The sequence below is a fragment of the Ursus americanus genome, chromosome 31, assembly GCF_024610735.1.
Source record: "Ursus americanus isolate L20-20 chromosome 31, mUrsAme1.1.p, whole genome shotgun sequence".
Taxonomy (NCBI): Eukaryota; Metazoa; Chordata; class Mammalia; order Carnivora; family Ursidae; genus Ursus; species Ursus americanus.
The window spans coordinates 34,368,740-34,387,110 of NC_142157.1; positions in this window are offsets into that span (position 1 = coordinate 34,368,740).

Sequence of the window (18,371 nt, forward strand, 5' to 3'; positions counted from 1 at the left end):
CACACAGAACTAGTGTCACGGCCACAGATAGTCGGCTAGGGACAGTGTAGAGAGAGAAGGAAGCTGACCAGAAGGCAAACCTGGGATGTTAAAATCTAGGCATCAGATGGGAGCAGAAGGGCGTATCCTCCGTGTCTCCCCTTTCCGTGCCTTCACAGACGGGAGACTCAAGTTCACTGCACACCCCAAGTGTACTGACCCACGGCAAGGGTTATTCTGTGTTTTCCAGCAGTTCTTCTCATCCTAAATACAATGATACAAATCGTAATATTAATTCCTAGCCACACCATCCAGAGATAAGATAGGAACCATGTCTTAAAATGTACAATATATCTGGAGAAGAAGCCAAGAAAAACTTTAAGTTTTTATCTCTGATTTGTAAACTGCTATTTTGACTCAAGATATTTAATGAGAGTTTCTCACATCATTAATTAGGATTATAAAATTTCCTTTTGAACGCTACATATATTTCAATGCACAGAGAAACTCTCATCCATGGAACCCATTTTCCTATTGTTGAACAATTTTTACAAGTTATTTTATAAGGTTGTTTCCCATTTTTATAACAAAAATCTCATCGTTCACTTCTTATAGATCTCTTGCTTTTCCTTTTTTTAATGAATGTTTCTCATTTTATTTTATTTAAGGATTTTTATTTATTTATTTAAAAGAGAGAGAGAGAGAGCACAAGCAGAGAGTGCAGCAGAAGGAGAGGGAGAAGAGCCCCACGCAGGGCTTGATCCCAGGACCCTGAGATCATGACTTGAGCCAAAGGCAGACACTTCACGGACTGAGCCACCCAGGTGCCCCTCTCTTGCTTTTTCTTGAAGAAAGATATCTAGAAGTGGAATTTCTAGTTTGCGGCTTATAAACCACTGACCTTTATTCCCCACAGCTCTGGAGGCTGCGTCTCCAAGATCAAGGCACCCGCAGATCCACCGTCTGGTGAGACCCCACTTCCTGGTTCGTACACGGCATCTTCTCCTGTGTCCTCATGTGGGGAAGGGACGATGGGGCTCCCTGGGGTCTCTTTCATAAGGGCACTGATCCCAACATGGGGGCCCCACCTCATAGCCTCATCACCCCCCACAGACCCCACCTCCTGGACCTTGTATAGGGAATTATGGTTTCAACTGTTGAATTTTGGGGGGAACACAGATATTCAGTCCACAGCATTGGTCCTTCAGCAAATATTTGCCACTTTCCCATTTGGGGGTCAGTCACTGTAGTAGGTAATGGGGAGATAACAGTGCAAAATACACACTTGGAGTGGGGAGAAATGAATGTTCACCTAAACGCTTCATGAGTTAGGGAGTGTAATTGCTGCCAAGTAGTGAATGCATCGTGAAGGAACATGCAGGTGGTTACCATCTCTTCTGAAGAGCTAGCCTCTGACCCCGGGTCCGCGGGCAGCCTGGAGCCTGGACCGGGGCTCCAGGGGTGAGCACGGTGAGTGCTCCACCCACCTGCTAAGTCACCGACACAGGGGCTCTGGGGAAGACGGCACAGAGGGGAATACTGCATGGGGGTAAGGACAGGGACCAGAGAAAGTACCCCCGAGAAAACTCCTCCTACCCTTTTTGGTAATCTGACATTACTTCTACTACTTATGCTTATTATGAATACAAAAGAAAAACTGGAGGTAAGTTTTTCTACAATAAAGACGGTATCCCACCTTCTTAGAAAATTCTAGGCTACATTGGAAATTGGAAAGAATAAAAATGTGCTTTGAAAAATCCATATAATGGAAGGAATCCAGATCACGCATACACTGAAAATGATTTACAAATATGTGTTGGTCTTTCCGGAATTTTCATGGCTGCCTGGATGTTGTAAAAATAATTTAAAACATATTAGTATTCTTTTCTTTCCCCAGGGATGACATGTCATAGAGATATTTTTAAATTATTTTTCTAGGAGTAACTGGTATAAGTGGCTCTCCAAATATCTTGTTCAACTGTGTTTTGAGCTCCAATATAATTGTTACAAGGGCACTTATAAATTCAGACTATTTGTCCTGAATCCCTGTTTGAATGAAAAGTTTAATCAATGTGTGGCTTGAATTTTCTGTCCTGACTATCACATCAATCCCAGGGGCAAAGTCGAAAAGAAACAAGTAAGATCTTACTAGCAAAGGCTATTTTTTAGTGCTAAAAGTTGAAAAAAAAATAATAAAGGACATAGGAATGACTGTCTGCCCAAACTCGGCAATAAAGTTTATCAGCAAGCGAGGCTCCGCAGAGAGCGTCCGTAAGGCTCAATAACGCTGGAGGTTTGTGATTTGCAAACCACTGTCTGCTTAACGTGAAGAGCCACCTTTCTCCCTCTTCATTAGAAGGCTAAATTAAAAGGTTCACAGGAATAGCTCAGTTTGGCTTAATTTAAGTCCCTTCTCAGAAAATGTGAAGATTAATATGATATAGAAGTCAACGTCTTTCAGCTGCAGAGACTTGAATGCCTGGTTCACTTCCTTCCATCCTCTCTTTCCCCCGCTGTCTGGACTCAATTCCCGGAATCCTGAAATCCCCACCTTGTTCCCATCACCATAGAAACACCTGCTTGGCATCAGTTTTGATCAGTTGCAGGCTAACACCCCCCCCCCCCACCCCCGGCAGCTTCTGCCAGCGCTGCTCCCCTGGCTTCAGCGCCTGCTCGATGGGGCCCAGGGGCTGAGGCACGGAGGCGCGGAGCCGGCGGAGCTGGCGGACGAGGCTCCCACTTGTGGGCGGATATCTGATGGACCCCTTAGGGAGGGACGCAGCACCCGTGCTTTCTGCTTCCTCCTGTGAGCACATGCGGAAGGGAAGGGGCCATCCCCATTTTTGAAATACAGTACGTGAATTTGGCCAGATCTAAATACCTTCCCTTCCTTCCTCCCTTTGTCCTTTCTTTCCTCCTTCCTTCCTTCCTTCCTTCCTTCCTTCCTTCCTTCCTTCCCTTCCCTTCCCTTCCCTTCCCTTCCCTTCCCTTCCCTTCCCTTCCTTCTCACTCAAGCACCTGGTACACTGGTGCGTCTCTGAAAATTATGGGATATTTCCAATGAGTCTGAAATAGGTTCAAGTGGCACGCAACTACTAAAAGACGAGGCAATGGCCCCACCCAGTGGCTCAATTGATGAGGTCGTTTCAGCTGCCGTAAGGATTGATGAGCATTGTGTCTGGATTGATTCTGCAATAGCGAATGGCATTGATCACGAAGAGAGTACCAGAGATGAGATCCCCATGTCACTGTGCAAAACGCAGTAGAGGCATCTGCTCTCCTGCTGACCTGACCGTCTGCTGTTCTCACCACTTCTCTCCACACCCCTGCGCTCCCTTCTCGTCGGGGGATAACCTCTTTTCAGTGTTTTTCCTAAAATGCTTCCAAACGCAGCCGGATCTCTCTTGCCAAATGTGTCTCAAGTTTTCAGATGACTTTCAGCCAATTTGAGTTCGTGGCAAAGTGATGAAGAGATAGTGACAACAAGTTTAACACTCATTTCGAGGGAGGGAACAAAATACAGGTGACAAAACATGAACACAGAAAACAAAAGCTCATAGAAAAAAAGTCACAGGGATTGTTAGGTAGCATATCCTTTTACATAAAATATCTCATTTTCTGGAAAACTATGGTTCTTCCACTAAAAGGAACAAATGGAATTTATTTGTATCAAACAGTTTGATCAGATGGCATCTGACCAAACAATGTAAATACACAAATGAGTCATATTCGCCGAGGAAGAGGGCAGGGACACGATTGTTTTCAGTCTGGTTTGGAGGTAAATTCTGCTTAGCTATTTGGATCGATCACGCACTTGCCCGTGCTGTGAATGCGGCCAAACCACCAGCTCTGCCTAGCTGTTCCTCTCAACCAGGTATGTTCTAATTTGATCAAGATTTCCAAGGAGTAAGTGGTGTTAAAGACTATGGATTGCTTCTTTCCTTCCGTGTGATTGGAGATCAGAACTCAGAGGGTAGAGCGCATGGCGGCCTCGGGGAGGTACTTATGTCTCATTACAGCTCTACCCACATGCAAAACAAGCACAGCCACCATGCCAAAAACTCCTCAAAAGTCCACTTTTCTTTTTTTTAATTGCTGGTATCAACTCTCAATTTTTAGACTGGGCGGGACGTTACTAAGAATTTACAACTAAAGCTCTTTGGTTGCATTAGAAATTAAATATCTTTTCCTGTAAGCCCACACTCTTTAAGGTAGATTTAAATTTTGTTCCAGTTTGGACCTATTCGTGTGTCTTCATAAGCCTTGCTTATGTTTTCATTTATGCCCAAATGCCTTTCCAGCCAGACTGCCTAAAATTTCATTAGTGTCACCAGAATGGATATTGTGCGGAGAGATCGAGATGCAAATATTATTCAAGAGGAAAGAATCCGTTTGCTAGTAATGTGAGCCTTGATTCATTTATCAGATTAGATATTAGTGATCAGAACCCAAAGGAATGGAAAACCTTTTCCTTTGCTCCTGCCCTAGGAGAGAGGGGCGGAGGGCAGTGTGTGTGTGTGTGTGTGTGTGTGTGTGTGAACACAGGTGCACTCCCACAGAATCTGGATCCCGCAGGTGTCCATTTTTCTTAAGCACCAGCCTTCCCTGTTTCTCCCTCTCCCCAGGTGTCCGTGGTGGTAGGAGTGGGTTCTGAGTCTAGTACCTGATGGACGTGACAACTCTCTTCCCTTCATTCAGGCCCTGCGTGGGGCAGGCACTTTTCCAATGGTCCTGATGTTCTCCTTCCTTTCCAGAGATATGACTTTAACCTGATCTCTTCTGGGTCCTCAAAGGGAAGCCAGTACCTGTGACAAAATCCTCTCAGCGTCTCGAGGGGAACCACAAACACAGGTCGAGTGTTCCACACCTCGAACGACAGGTGTAGCTCAACGAGGCTCTCGTGGAGCGGCCCAATGAACTGACTCCGGGAGCCGTCAGTCACAACACCAATTTAGAGGTCACAAAACAAATCCGTCTGGGGTTCCTGCGGGTGGTCTGCCAGGCGATGCTATACATGGACCATACAGGATTATTCGTAGCTTACTCTTTTAATGGAAATTGATGGATACATTCTCTGGAGGCTTTCTGGTGACTCTGCTGCTTCCCCAGCCCATTTGGCTGACTAGGTGCTAAATGAAAAGGCTGATGTTTGCAGCCAATGCTACAAACTGAATTTCAAACACCTAATAAGAGACCGAAAATGACCTCAAGCTTTCAGATCTCACATACTGTAAAAATACAGATTAGTTTGCAAATGCAGCCCAGCCATCATAAACACTATGATTTGGTGAAATAATCAGGCTCTCCTCTATGGGGTCTGCTGAAGGACATTGTTATGAATGATCACTCGCTAATCATTATGTGACAACTACTTCTGTGGCATCGATCTGCTCTGTCTTCTCTGTTCTGTGGGCACCGCTCACATCCGCTGAAAGGTGGTATTCCCCCCCACACACAGAGAAAACTGTTCCCCGAGCTCCAACTGATGCCAGCCTCTGCTCCGAGCTCATCTGTATACAGCCAGGCTTCACTTTAAATCAGAGAAGCGGGGAAAAATAAAACTGGATGGCTTTCAGTTCCAATCACATCTTGTTTTACTTCGCTCCAGCCAATGCGTTATCGGGAAATAATGGATTTTTATCTGTGAAAGTAGAAAAGCAGGTTTAAGATTCTCAAATTTAAAAATGTTCTCCTACTGCATTTTAGGTGGGAAATGGAAGCCTCTCTTGATGGAAAGAGGAAAGTTTCATTTTATTCTAATGTGAAAGAGTTCTCTCATGATACCGAAACCGGTTAGTTTTAATCCTAAGAAAAACAAGGCGCTTGCTCTGCATGGAGGCTTTGCCGAGAGGTTGGCTGTGTCCCTAAGGTGCCGTGTGGAGGGATGGGGGTCATTGCTGCTCCTCTCCCCTGGGGAGCACAGCCCAGAGCTTGCTGGATGCCCCACAACGCTCCCTAGTCCCCCTGAGGACACCAAGCTCCTCAGCTCTCGTCGGGGTTCTCCTGCCCTGACCCCAAGATTTTCTTATGACTATTTTCTTCAGAGTGGTTTTAGGTTTGTAACAAAATTGAAGGGAAGGCACAGAAATTCCCCAATATCCCCCCCACGCGCACAGCTTTCCCTCTGTCAGCACCCCTGCCTGACGGTGCCTTCCTTACAGCCGATGAACCCACGCGGACCAGCCACCATCTCCCACCAACACCACCCAGGTCGTCTCCAGCTGTAAATTCGTACTCATGCTTTGCGTGGCTGGAATATACTGTCACGAGGGACACGCAGATGGAATATTTCCTGCGACTTTCCATGTTGGGGGGTAAGATTCTGTTTCCTTCCTCTGAGAACACAGGTAGATTCAGTTATAAAATGCCTGGGTCACGGACTCGCCCCTCGGACGTGCACGTAGGCCACTTGGTGACTTTTGTGTCTTTACGGCCACAAAGGAAGTTCACAGTGGCCTGATTTTGCTCCTTTCTTAAACAAAACAAGAAAACAAACCTCGATGTTCTCTAAGTAACCTGGGATTTTTCACACACACACGATTTCTAATATGCCTTCATCAAGCTCAGTAGTTTTTTCCTCTGGTTCCTGTAACACGAGATTTTCAGAGCTTTGCTGTCCTTCGTCTTCAACACCGTATTTACTGTTCTTTGCCCGTGTGTCGGGTTTTCTGCTTACTGCCTTTATTAAAAGGAGAGAAAGGAGAGATCACCCAGAGTTTTGGCTGAGAGGAAGTGATGGGTCCTTGGCAACTCTTCCCCAGACGTGCTCCCACGTCGAGCTCCCGTCAGGGTCCTAATGTGTAGTGAGTCAATTCGCGTCTCCATCACAGCAAAATCCCCTTTTCTTGCAGACCCTCATCTGCTGTGGGACTACGATGGGAGCTCCCTGCTTGCAAATTCTTGGCACTGACCATTTGGGTCTGCGCTCACTGTAACCCATCCTGAGGTCTGGAGTGCAAATTGCATTTCCCCCCAAATACGGTGAGACCGTCTCGAGGCCATGCCCCATACATCCTTTCGTGTTGCTTGCTGTTGTATACATCCAGGGATGTGACATCGACAGGGGCCACTGGGTGTCACGCTGCACATCGAACTTTGACCTGGTATCAGTTAGTCTGCATTGATAAACATTGCCATAGCCTTTATCTAATTAAGGGTTTGAAAAACAGATTTCCCAGGCTGATTCTTCCTTCTGCATTTATCAGCTGTGATCTCTCGCAAGGAGCAGGCTCCGCGGCTGAATTGGATGTGTGGGAGATTAATCGGGGGACATGCCTATGAATGAAAGATGGGGACGGTGCAGCCGGGGAGCCCCAGCCTAAAGGGCAGCACTGGGGCAGTACCACGGGGACGGCGAGCGCCTGGAGCCAGAGCTGCCACAGGCCATGTCTCCCGGGAATGGGCTGCTGCTCTGGGTCCTGGGACACAGTGAGGGATTTCGGAGAGCAGACTGGGGCCCGGGATCTCCACTCCCCTGCCACCCCAGGGGTGAGAGCTGCGTTCACGGCCAGCACTTTTTGGTGCGGAGAGGCGGTCCTGCAGTCCATTCACAGAGGAAAGGGAGGTGAGGGCTCCATTGTTTCCTGTATTTTCTTGTCGTTAGGGTAACGTGTGGTGCCCGAGCAACCTCCAAGACCGCCTGCGAAGTCGTTTGCTGGTTTTTATGTTTTGTAGGATTATGAACTCACGGCATTGAATCTGTCAGGAGTGTCTTGGTCCCTGCGGTTCCTGTGTTCCTGACGCATGAACTTCTCCATCTCTGTCCAGTCGGGACCCCTCCCAGCTGATTTCTGCCCTTTTGGCATGGCTTTGGTGATCTTTGATGAAGTTCTTGACCCCCTCAGTTTTACTGACATATGACTGATGCAGAAAATTATATTAATTTAAAGCATACAACTCAAGTACTGGACACGTGCACGCACCGTGGACAGTCGTCATGCTGAGTCTAGTTAACATCCACCCCCTCACATACTCACACACAGTTACACGTAGTTACACGCTTCTCGTCTTGTGATGAGAATTCTTAAGACCCGTTCTCTTAGCAACTTTCAAATCCCCCACGCAGTACTGTTAACTACAGTCACCATGCCGGACGTGACATCCCAGGTCTCACTCACCTTACACCTGGGGGTTCATGCCTGTGACTCCCTTCACCATGTCACCACCCCCAGCCCCGCCTCTGGCATCCCCGAGCTGCTGTCTGTATCTGCGAGCTCGCACCTTTCAGATGCACACGTAAATGAGATCACCGCGTGTCTGTCCTTCTCTACTAGCTCTTGCTTCCCGCGTGACTAAGTGTCCTGGCCTCAGCTCGTCTCAGACCTGCCGTCGCCCCCTTCTCCAGCAGCTCCGGTCCCTGCACGGTGGAGGAGGGCGCATGTTCCTCCTCTGCCATCGGGGCAGCTGGGACGCTGGCGGTGGCGCCCTCACTCCCCATCGTCAGAGCAGGGAATGCGGGCTCTTGGGCAAGATAAAATACGTCAGGGGCTTATGCAGATGCAGTCCATGCCAAATGTGAAAATGCTTTTACCTATTTTCTGTGACTTCCTTCCTCCCACCGTAACTTCTGTCCCCTCTGAGCATGAAAATCTTTCCTCGTAAAGGCGTGAACAGCATCACTCATTTGTTTCTCCTAAGAGTTTTCAAAGGGCATTCAGAGCAGTCTCAGGTCCTGAATGCGCTTCATGAGTTCTTTGAGGCTTTTTTGTGCTTTTCCTCACACAGGGGACGAGTGGTCAAGATACTGGGTTTTGGTGGCGGTGGAGGCCGTGCTTCTCTTGCAGCGAAGACCCTAGCTTACAATACATTGGCTAATTAAGCTTCAATTTGTGCTTCATTTTTGAAGATATTGCATAAGTATGTTTTCCCCTAATTTGGTTTCTTTTGCTTTTAAAAAATTATGCAACATTTTTACACATTCCCACCCTTAAAATTATAAAACAAGGCACATACAAATTTCCTTTCCCTCCTTGTCCCCACTTCTTTCCTCCCTCTCTCTTGTATTTATTTATTTATTTAGTGAAGCACTTTAAATGTTTTGTGGCAATTAGCAAGGGCTCGGCGGTGGCAGGTCTCCTCTGGTGCTCGGTGAGTCACAGGGAGGGCCTGCTGCTGTGTCCCCGTGGACCCCACACAGGCCGTGCAGGGCATGTGCCTCTCCGCTATCACACACAGACGCCTGAACCGTCCTGGGGCTGTGGCACGGGACCCCGTCATGCTGGACACATCCGATTCTGCACTCCTCTTATCACCATAATCCAATATTACCTCCTTCACTTCAGATGCAAACCTACAGGATTTCTGTGACAAGTAATGAGGGGGTGAGCATTTCTTGTAACATTCTACTTCATATATATTTGATATGTAGAAATAGAGAGTGGAAATTGCTCTGAACTAAGTTCAGGCCTGAAAATTGGTCATTTTTGACAGTTGAGTTAACTTCCGCTCACCACTTTGGCTAATAAATCCTCTTCAGCTCTTGACAGACAGGTGAGCGCGGCCGTTGTGCGCATAACAGTCTCTGGTAATTGGGTTCCCACCTGCAGTAAGTCCCTTCTCTCTGGCAGGCGAAGAAGAGATAATACGTGATATGGTTCTTCCCTTTTTTCCGTGCGGGGCAAGGTGACCTCCTTTTATGACATGATCTCCAAATTAATTTCATAGTTAGATGACAGAGGCACAGAGCTTTTCATCTCTATCCTTCCATCCATTTTTTTCTTTTTTATCCTCTGTTTTCGTTCTCGAAGTAAAGACCATACCCAGAAAGGTATGTTTGTAATTAGTAAAGCAATATTTCTGCAACATGTTCTCAACCCTCTCATTTTATGGCTGAGGAGACCTGGTCCCAGATTCTTTCTCTGTGTATTAATCCACTTGGATTTCTTAAAATGAATCAAAATGAAAATATTTCCAGAATAATGACGTTAGTCCTCAGTCATGCATGCAGCACTCTCGGCGGGCTGTGGACCCTTCCCTCCCTCGTCCCATCTTCCTGACATCATTTGACCCCTCCCCCGCAGTGTGCCCAGCAAGCCACAGGTGGACAGATACACAGCGAGCCCTGGGTCCTACGCTGACATGGTTATTTACATATAGATTTTGTCTTTATAGCCAGCTCCCCAGCCATGCCTACAACCCGTCTCTACTGTATTTGAGACACTGGACCTGCATTATTTAGGTTTGTTTGCTTTTCCTTGGGGACTCAATGCCTACTTTATTTTCCTCTTCCCCATTTTATTTTGGTTTGTTTTTCACAGTGTCTCTACAGAGACCCCACTGGTCGTCCCCGTCTGGTTATCCCATGCTAAGAACTACTGACTGATGCTGACGATGTCCACTGTCCTGTCCTCACTTTGTAGGTGGTGGCTGTAACAAGGGGAGGGGTGATGATCGAATTCTGTGCGGCAACAACATTTCAGGGAGGGTGAACTGAGGGAAGCCCACAGAGGAGATAGATCGCAGTTTGCCATTGGGCACAGGCTGGATGGGGATTTGGGGTGATCCTGAGGACCTGGTCTCCATGGGAACCCAAGGTCACTGCACTCTGCTGGAGAGCACCTCCCACTGACCATGTTTTAGTCTTAATTTCACATCTTTACCTAGGAGCCAACCCTCTATCTTGAAACTGCTTCCTTGAAGTCTATTATGGTGCTGAAGCGAGGCTGACCATTTTCCGCTATTTGGGTTGTGAAAATGGACTTTCTCATTACAGGTCAGTGTTTTCCTCCAGTGTGTGCTGATGCTGTCTGAAGAGCTGGTTAGCCACAGAAACAAACGCAAACGCAAACATGCTTGCCATGAAGCCGTCTGCGAGTGCTCATCTAAGAATCCTTTAGGACTCCCAAATCCATGGTTAATTATCAATTCGAGAAGAGCTACGTGGACATCACATGTTTTATCTTGTAGTCATGCTTCTCATGACTCTAAGGGAGCCAGTGTGTTTTATGCGACTAATAACTATACTTCAAAACACTGGTTTTTCAAATTAAAAACAATAAGTTGAATTAAGTCTTACGATATCATTGTCACTTTTATTTGAAAATTGAAAAATAGCTCCCTTATTCTAATCATTGCCACTTGGGTAACAGGCTTAGCTTTTTTTAAGTAAAGTCTTGGAAAAATATGATTGAAGCTCACAGTAATTGAAGATGTGAGGGACAGCACACCGGGTTCTCAGTGGAAGAGCGACATCTTCAAGGCTGAAGGGTACCAAATAAACAGCTGTTTGACTAAAGTTGGCATTTAACTCCTTGGAATCTCATTTTTTTCTCTTATGAAATAAATAGGGCAAATCGGGTGGTATTTCAGACCCTTTCCAGCTTCTTGCTATATTTCTAGGCAAATAAACAATAATGTGTTCTGAATTTATATGACTAGCTCACTAAATCTGGGGTTGCTAATCTTAGAGTCGCTTTATTAAGTGTGAAAGATGTGAATTTAAAGCCCCTTCCCCCAAATGATAGTCCTATTTTCCAAAGTGAGTAACAGCCTATTGGAACTCATGATTTCCACTTGGGATCGTATTTCCCCCTTTCCTGGGGTATCCACTAAGGTGGTAATAAAGAAGAAGAAAAGCTCAAATGCACAAGGAAACAATGCAAGCTGTGAGATTTAGTGGGGAGCTGATGGAGGGGAAGTCCCTGTACCCACAAACTGTAGGGTGGGAATGCCAGAGTGAACAGAAGCACTTCACCAATGCACCCCCAGTCATCCAGGGAGGTGTGTGCTGAGTCACTGCAGACAGGTGCATGTGTGATGGCTGGCGGGACCTCCAGCCCCCTCCCTAGCCTGATTCTGGAAACTCAGTAGCCAAGGGAATGTTCCTGGAGCAGGAGATTGCAAAGATTCGTCTCCGGACTAGAGTCTGGAGGGACTGGGGAGTGCCAGGGAAACTCCAGGAGCCACCTGTGAGGTAGCTCTGAGTCCCGTCACACACATTAACCTCGCTGCGAAACCCAGAAATTATCATCCAGCAGCCACATACTCAGAACTTCAGTCAACGTTCAGGACTTAACCGTTGAGAGTGAGCTGACAGCTGATGATAACCAGACATAAAAAGACAGTTTGCGAACATGAAAGACAAAGACTAAATTAAACCGAGGAAGAAACGCCACAGAAAACAGAGACAATAAGAGAACTCTATGATTTTTATGTTTAGAGGAATGGGTTGAACAAGGAGCTATAAAATGAAGGGAAGATCAGAACATAAGAAACCGCTCTTGGGAATTTAAACTGTGATAGGGAACATGAGATGAAATCAATGTAAAAGTCAAAAGATCTAGACCGGCACATCTCTCACATGACACGGGAAGGAGAGAAAGAGCAGAAACTTTGTGAAAATGAGAGGGACAGTGCAAGGTCCAAGACCTGACTGATGGTGATTCTGGCAAAAGGGAACCAAGAAAGGGATGGAGAGGGAATGACAAAGTGTAGGGTAAGATCTGAGAATCCAGAACCCGAGTTTCCAGCCTGAAGATGCTCACTGGGGGCTCCATGTGGGGAAAGAAAAAGAAACCCAATAATTGTAAATCATTGTAAAATTTGAGAACTCCAACGGTGGACTGAACATCCTTCTAGGGAGATCATAGCATTGGAGAAATCAGAATCGCCAAGAATCCGATAGCTCAAAATTAATTCTCGATGGCATAACTGAGCGACTCACCACTAAGAGTTGTGTACCCAGCTGAGGGCTTCAGAGGGGAGGGGGGTGGGGGACTGGGACAGGCCGGTGATGGGTATTAAGGAGGGCACGTATTGCATGGAGCACTGGGTGTTATACGCAAACAATGAATCATGGAACACGACATCAAAAACTAAGGATGTACTGTATGGTGACTAACATAGCATAATAAGAAATTAAAAAAAAAAAAAAGAGTTGTGTACCCGTGTAACTCTCACTCGCACATGAGGAACGGAGATGGTATTTTAATGCTGCAAAGACTTATCGATTTTCTTTCCATTCACTTTTTTCTTAGGAAGCTACTGCAGTCTTTCTTTCAGAAATAATAGTTATTAATCCAAGAAAAACTTGGAAAAGTGACTCTCATTCAAGACAGCCGAACGAGCCATTCCCAGGAGGAGAGCAGAGTGGGGGGCAGGCCTGCAGGGGAAACAGAGCATCTTGCTCAAAACAAATGAGGTAAATACAGAGGAAATCAAGGCAAAAGTAGTCTTTCCCTGTGCCAGTATCTGCATTGTGGGTGGCCGGGGGGAGAGGGCTGATGGCCAGAATGATACGCCTTGTGGTAGTCGAGGAAGATGAACAGCTGAACCCTGAAATCTCAGCTGTTCAGCACATTTGAGTTTATTTCTCCGCTGGTATGGCACTTCTGTGGGGAAGCTCCCCTCAGAGTGGTGTACTTCCACCAAATTCAATATGGCGCCATGACACCTTGATGGGGAGGAGGAAAGAGCTGGAGAGGCATGTAGGGGCTTTCTGCCTCCTTAGACCAGAAATAGCATGTCAGTTCATCAACCAGAAATAGTGGCATGGCTCCAGTTAACCACAGGGCAGTGAGCTGTTGAAGTTTTGTACGCCCAAGAAGGAAAGCAAGAGTGGGGCGGGTAGTGTTGCTAGTCTCCAGTCTTTTGACACTATTGGAGTTTTAGCAACACGAATGTGCTGTTCTGATTAAAATAACAGTAAAAGAGATTCTAATAAAAACAAGTTCGCAGATGACAAATCCATGATAGATAATTAAAGGAAATTAAGACGGTGGAGTAGATAGGAAGTCACAATCCTGCCATCCCCCAGTCCCGCCCTCCATGTCACTGGTGCTGTCAGGGCACGTGGAGCACGGCCCAAGCCCAGTTTGTCAATACTGATCTCTGTACACGGTTTGGACTGCTTGACAGACAGAAGAACATATTCAGCGATCATGTGTCTTACAGGGTAAGAAGTGAGCCATAAAAACAAAATAAATGAGCAGACCCCTTTTCTTTGACTATCACGTTCCAAAATATTAGTGACTGTCACAGTCGTGCGTCCTCATGGTTCGCCCTACAGAGGGCGTGACCACAGCTCCACTGGGACCGAACCACCTCACCCTGTCACACCAGGCAACCTCCTATCTGCAGGGGCCAATGCCCCGAAATCACCACCTCGCTTTATGAAAGAGGGTCAATCACATGCCCCTTTAGGTTTCCCCTGACATCCAGGGAGATATGTCTCTATTTGCACCAAACTTTTCGTCTGTGGAGTTAAATTGGCAGAGAATAACATCAGTCTGTTCTTGTCTTGTGCAGTTATTCAAATCTTTTTACATTCTCCTCACTTTCTTGCGCTGACTTACTATCTGCAGATCTGCCTTGGGAGCTCCTCCGGGGCAGGGAACGGTCGCCCTCCCTCCCCTGCACGCTGCTCTTGGCTCCTCTTGAGCCTGCCCCGCACACAGGACACTCTCATGCCAGTAAGAGATGCCCAGAGCATTGCTTTGGGGACAGAGACGTGCGGTCCACGAGCAGGCATGTGGACAGAGGCACTGCAGCTGGCGGATTCTGTCCCTCGCTCCCGCAAACAGTCCCCGCGGGTCCTAAGTGCCTGGTGCTCGGAAGGCTTCGTTACCACCATTGCTCACTCTTGCTTTACTCTGCTTGTCAGGATGTACTAACCGCCAGGAGTTTAAGAGAGCAGACAGGTATTGATGTAATATTTTTAAGTACCTCTACTTTGAGCAATATTAGTCAAGTGAGGCTTTCTTTCTAAGATGCTAGCAGTTGGATGCTGGATCGTAAAAAGCACAAATGCTCGGCAAGTAAAAATTGGCTGAAGCCGTTGAGGTGTTCCACGAACTATTCTAGAAGCCTCACACTCGGGCAGGACAGAGAGGAAAGAGAGGCAGAGGATGGGGATGTAGGGAGGAAGTGAGGAGATGGGATTGAAGGGAGGGAAGGAGAGGGGAGGGGAACCCCAGGTTACTCAGAGGCTGTGATCCTGACAGCTTCGTGCTCCCTACACTCCACTGCGAGCTTCCCCACTGGGACTGTGCACAGAAAAGGAGGGGTGACGTGGGGAGAGGGACAAGACACGTTTGGTTGGGGCAGGACTCTGCTCCACTTTGGCCGAAAACTGGTCCAGTGTCTCCGTGTTGAGGCGTGATAGCGTCAGTTTCAATGACTTCCCGTGGTCTGGTGGCTTCAATGCCATGGTGATGATAGTTCACCGTGATATTGGGGGGTGGTCCCAAAGGCAGTTTGACGCCAAAGACACCTCATAAACGTTTGAAAATGTAAGTATTTCATTTGGAACTTTCATTTTACAGGCTTTAAAGTCCCCAAGCTCACTCGTCTTTCCCATCAGATCCTCGCGCACAGAGGAGTCTACGGGCTGATTTCTATGCCCTCTGGGAGTACGTTTCTGGAAACTCAGTGAACTGTCTTTGGTTTGCTGCTATAACCAATGACCATAGACCTAGTGGCTTAAACAGAGGAATGTATGAACTTTCAGTCTGAGGGTTAGAAGTCCGACACAAGTCTCACTGGATTACAATCCAGGTGTGTGCAGGGCAGCTTCCTTCTGGACGACGTCGAGAGAGTCTGTTTCCTGGTCCTTCCAGCTTCAAGAGGCTCGCGGTCCCTTCCTCTGCCTCGAGGAACCACAGACGCAGAACTCACGCTGCCTCTTCCGCCCTCGTCGGTTTTTAGGACCCCTGTGATGACGCTGGGCCTCCCGGATAATCGGCATGCTTGTATTAAATTCAGCAGAGTAGCAGCCTTGATTCCGTCCACATGCTCCTTCCTCATCGCCATACACCCTAACGTAGTCCCAGGTTCCAGGGGCCAGGACGTGGATGCCTGGGAGTGGTCGTTGGTCTGCCTACCACACGAACAAGTGTTATTCAGGTTGTTGCAACCCTAGGAGATTCCCTAAACCGCTGTTGTTTTCCAGATGCTGCTGTCTGTGTGGACAACCCAGACCAGCGTCTGGCCCCCGAGCTCACGGCGTGCATCTCTGGCGTCCCCCGTGGGTATGCACACCTGCTTCCCCTGGACGCCCTGTGTCACAGCCCACAGGCTGCAGTCAGCATCCACATGGTCCCCCGCTAGCCCCGCTAATTGGGACAGTGCTTCTGATGCTCCTTTGTCATGTCTGACCCTCCGCCTACATCCAGTGGCCTGCTAGCTGTTACCTCGCATTTCCCTTGTGTTCTCAGTCAAACTGATATTTAATAGCCAACAGGATACTCTTTTGTTTTGTTTTGTTTTTTCCTTTGGGAGAGAAATTCAGCATTATTATCTGCATACCTCATGTATTAAAAAATATATATATGAACAAAATCTGTACCAGCTGGGGTTCTCTGGAGAAACAGAACCAATAGGATATATAGAGAGATGGATGGAAAGAGATTTTTATGAGAGGTGGCTCATGCCACCACGGAGGCCGAGAAGGGCCACCAGATGCTGCCTGCGAGTGGGAGGCTCTGGGAAGCTGGTCATGTGGTTCCAGTCCAGACTCGAAGGCCTGAGGACTGGGGGCCCGTGGTGGAAGTCCCAGTCCCCGTCTGAAGCCTGGAGGGGGCGTGGGTGTCCGAGGGCAGGAGAAGACGAACGTCCTAGCTCAGGCAGAGCGCAGACCTGCCTTCCTCTGCCATTTCGTGCTGTTCCGGCCGTCTGTGGCTTCCCGCGTGCTCGTGGCGAACGCTCTGACACGGGAGTGTGTGTGTGTGGGGGGGGTTTCCATACATTGGCGTGTGTGTATATGGTGCACACAGGTGCACACGCACGTACACGGGATACACACATCCTGCTCTCATAAATTCTCACAGTCTTTGCAGGAACATGCTCACAGACAGGTTACCACTAATTTTAAATCAATTTTTCATTTAATTGTGATTAAATTAATTAATATGGCAAAGGGCAGTGTTAAATGATTGTGTTCGAAGACCCTTCAAAAGGGAATTCAGAGGAATGCATTCTCCAAAAAGAAAATCTCTCTAGCCCGTGCAGTCTCTTCTCCGTTGGGAGAGCGACCCCACCGCGTGACGGGTCACCCCTATTAACCCCCGAGTGTTGCATAGCAACCGCGGACGGTGCAGGGAGACTCCTGACACGCCATGAGCTGTAGCGGCCATTCACTTGGGCGTTTTCTTCCCCGGTCTGTACGATTTTGCATACGGACGAGGGAGAACGAGGTGGACAGGTGGGTAGTTAGTGCCTGAATCAGGACGGCGGTCTTCAGGAAGTACCCTGGCACCCAGGCGCTGGCTCCTACCGGGACGTTCATTTTCAGCATTGTTCACATTTGGGGGATCCACTGTTACTTTTAAGATTGCTTCCTCTAAGGGAAGTTGATTTTACCCTTGGAGACCTTGATAAATTGCATACAAGCCAAGTTCCTATCAATTGGCTCATTTTACATACTCACAGAAACCTCCCTATTTGAAGCCATGCCTCTTTAAAAAGAACTGTCCCACGACACTAACCTTGACAAGTGTGATCGATTTGTGTGGTTCAGAGACGCACGCGTGGGAAAGACCGGACCAGCTCTTGTTAGTCACTTCTGATTTATTTTGGCAAATTAGCTTTAAAAGGTGGTTTGATAAAATGGCTAGGTATCGACAGGGAAGAATGCAGGTAAAAGGAGAAACCCTCGGCCATGCCCTGATTTCCTTTTCTCTCCCACAGTCGTGGCCACAGGGGATCCCAGGGCGAAGGTCTCTGCTGTTTTCATGTGCGCCCTTAGCCCTGACTCAACGTGGCTTTAGCTCATTACTGGGATTCACTTTCATGTTCTCACAACTGACCTGCATCTCTACCATTCTGTTTTTTTTTTTTCAATAAAGGAAAGGCACAAAGAGATTTCTCTAATGGCTCTGATTTGCTAATAATGGGTTTTGTTGAAAACAGAAACTGGTCCAGCAAAGGCGGTGACCTCATTTGCTCCGGGAGCTCCGCAGTGCAGAGTGGCCGCGCCCGCGGCTTGGGCTCACTTCACCAGAAGAGGTAATTACAGGGAAATCAAATCTATGGACTGTATCCCATTGCCTTTTACCTGCACGGAGCCGGAGGGGGCTGGCTGCCGCGTGCTCACTCCTTGTTTAGAAGATTCATGTTTATCTAATGGGAAGTCAATATTATTGTCCGGGAAAGAGTCGGGGTGTTGCTAACGACCCATCAGGGACGGCTCCTTCCCAGCTCCAAGGCCACGCTCCGATGGGTCAGAAAGCACTTAGTGGCTCTCAGACGCCGTTCCCCTCACACGTCAGCGGACAGCCCATCATTCATCCCATCTGCAGACGTTCCACGGCGGCGCAGTTCTCAGTGTCCTCACAGTGGGTCGAGCTGCAATGCTGTCCAGAAGGGACTCGGTGACCCTGACACCCGCTGCCAGCCTGTCCTGGGTCTGGACCTCACCCTCTGCCCAAACACAGAGCTGGACACCACAAAAAAGTGAG